Source organism: Artemia franciscana, chromosome 12 (genome assembly GCF_032884065.1).
Source record: "Artemia franciscana chromosome 12, ASM3288406v1, whole genome shotgun sequence".
NCBI classification, from domain to species: Eukaryota; Metazoa; Arthropoda; class Branchiopoda; order Anostraca; family Artemiidae; genus Artemia; species Artemia franciscana.
The window spans coordinates 27,998,234-28,001,369 of record NC_088874.1 but is presented as its reverse complement, the minus strand read 5'-3'; positions in this window follow the sequence as shown (position 1 = coordinate 28,001,369).

Genomic DNA, 3,136 nt, shown 5'->3' with positions numbered 1-3,136 from the left:
CCAAATACTCTGGAGAAAAATACATATAGATGGCAAGAAAAACAAACTTTACTGTGGAAGGGAACATTCTCAACCGTAGCGTTGGGCGATAATTTGACCAAATGAATATATCAAAATCTAATTTTAGATCAGGTTTTTGGTCATATAAATTCTTGGCTTTATCAGACTTTAGTAAAAAAATTGTAATTGAGGAGCACTTTGCATAGCTTTTTTTGAACTTGTGATAATATAAAAGGAAACAATAAATAGACAATTTGATTAAAGAAATGATTATTAAGAATACTCAGATTAAAAATTAGTTTGGCTCAGAGATAAAATACTGGCTATACTTGACTTTTTAAGAATTAAAATATCAATATTTTCTCCGAAAGTCAATTTTGTTTTCCACTGAATAGCTGACCAGTCATGAAAGACACTCCCAGAAAAAATATTGGTGACTGGTATATGCATTAATTTCTTGGCAACCTCGTAAATATTTCTGACACCCCACATTACGATACTAAGGCGAGACTTGTGACTGTAGACTCCCTAATGAATATCTGTGGAGCTGTGATAGCTTTAGCTGCTGACGAAGCGTACTTGGCGGTGACAATTTAAACTTCGTCGTCAGAACACAAACTGGCTTGATTTTATTGTGGCCGAAACGTAGGGACTGTCACGGTACGTTGTGTCTACTGATTCAGATTGAGAAGCCTGCAGGGCCTTGGTCATCGTCAGGGAAGACAAACATTTTGATCAAGCAGGGTTCAGGATGTTTGGAAGTCGTAACTGGTGTTACTAAACTTAGGCTCACAGACCTGTAGGATAATTTATACAACATCCAACAAAACCTTTAGGAGTTCTTCAGCAAAATTTAAGAATCAACCCTGACCAAACACAGTTTGAGTTTGAGAGCAGGTTATGCCAACTCATGGTTACAGATATGTATGTCATGTAGCAATATATGTGAGTAGATGTACTGAATACGTTATTCTTATTCCTTTCAGCCATTTCTTAAATAATTTTATATGCTGCTACTACTACTACTACTACTACAATTCACTGCAAAACCAAGTCGCCTGAAGCCAATATTTCTAAGCACGCACCTCCTCCATGCCAATATGTTCAAAGCTTGCCACTTTACACCCTCCCAAACAGTTCTATTAGCATTTAACCTTTTCTTACGGTTTCCTCCGTTTCACTCAAGGTTGACCTGCCTTTCGGTATTTGCACAATGATGATAACAACAAGGACGATCTTTTACAATTTCTCCTCCCCAGGAAATGTCCTAGCCATTTCAACCTTTCTCTTAATATAGCTCTACAATGAAACTGATTCCATGTTCTCCCATTGCCTTTGCTGTGCTCCTTAAGACAAAGTCCATCAAAATGATGCTTATAAATATGTTATTTAATGTTCGAAAATAGCTATTAGGACGATAGTTTTATAGTTCAGCAAAGATCGATACCTCCTTTTGAGTTTTTGGATTTTCAAAGCCAAAAACAGAACACTTGCCAAAATATTAAAAGTACACAATACAAGTGTTCTTCAACTCAAGTAGAATAAATTAAGTGCTAATGTAACACATCGCGGACGTGAAACATTTGACCACTTGGGAAGAACTACTAATAGGGATTGCAATTTTCTCTACTCCACCTGTAAACTGATTAAATGCTAGTTATTAACTTACAGCTGACTGACCAGGTAGCTAGCATATAAGCTCCTACTCTACGAGCGCGGTTAAATAGGTATATTATGTTCGGAAAAATGATCCCTACTGTCATTCTCCATTATTGCCTGCATGAAAGAACTTATTGAGAAACTTTACGAGCTTCATGAGATCAAGCGGAGATGTCCAACTATTTTTGACTGAAGCCCTACAAAAATTATTAATGTTATGATTTGAGAATAATTAAAATATTTGATGAACTGCAACATCAAGTTGATCCTCCTTATCAAAAGAAGTTTGATAAACACAAATAAATGCAAAAAGAAATGTTTGATGATTTAAAATTTTAAACTCATAAATTTTGATATTGTTTTTTTATATCCGAAATCTTTTTCGAAGCCTTAAATATGCTATATTTATGGTAGAAGTGATGAAACAAGTATAAAAAATAATGTTAAAATTTTGATTGCAGAAAGAGGTACATTTCCTTAAATTCTTTTTCCTGTTTTCTTTTAGGAATGTTTATCTTTGCTACAGTCATAGCTTCAAAATTCGTGTGTCAGCGAAAAACAATTGAAGATGTGTATCTCAATGTATTACAAGCTTCTATAGGATTTTTTTCTTCTTTTTTTTTGAGAAAGATCGATTTATTAATATAAATAAACCAAAGAAAACAAGCAAATGGCCCTAAGCAAAGATTTGTAATGTATATACATTAAGCAGCTTTGTTTTTCGTAAGACCCTATGTTTTGCGGGTTTATCAAAATCATATATCTTCAACGCTCCTGGAACGGCTTGGGATGTCCAGTTGTACTTATCGGTTACATTAATTAACACTCGAGAATTTGTGACACGCTCATAGGACAAAAACTAGTCAAGCATTGTCCTGAACAATACAATTGCTTTTGGCGCGCTAGGCAAACAGGAGTTTCTCACTCCATGAACGATATTTCTGAATAGTTTTTGGGGTTGAGGGGCAAAACAAGGTACCTAGGCTAGGCTATATATTTAATATACCGTGCTCTGGTGGTAGTTTTAATAACTTTCTTACTAAAGTATTATATTTTCATCATATTTTGTTTTATTTCATTAGTATTAACCATACTTTTCGAATATTTATTATATAAACGATATTTGAACATCCAGTTACAACATTCAGAGAATTTTGATGTAGTAGGGGCAAGTTAACATGCAATGATTACTCAGGGGTGGATCTAGGGGGGCTGGCATGCCCTGACCGCAAGTTCGTAAGGAGCAATGGCTCGAAACACCCCTTTGGATTTCATTTAGTTAAATTGGAACCGCAATTATCCCGCCAGGGTACATGCCAAAGTTTTGGAGTGAAGAATCGGCGTGGCTTCATTCGTGGAGTGGTGGGGATAGAAGAGGGGACGAGTGAAGTTTCATGGGGAAAGGTCCTCTCCTTTGGCAACGTCAATAGGTAAAGTAACTCAACTCGTAGGGAACAGTTGGGTGCATTCATTTCTA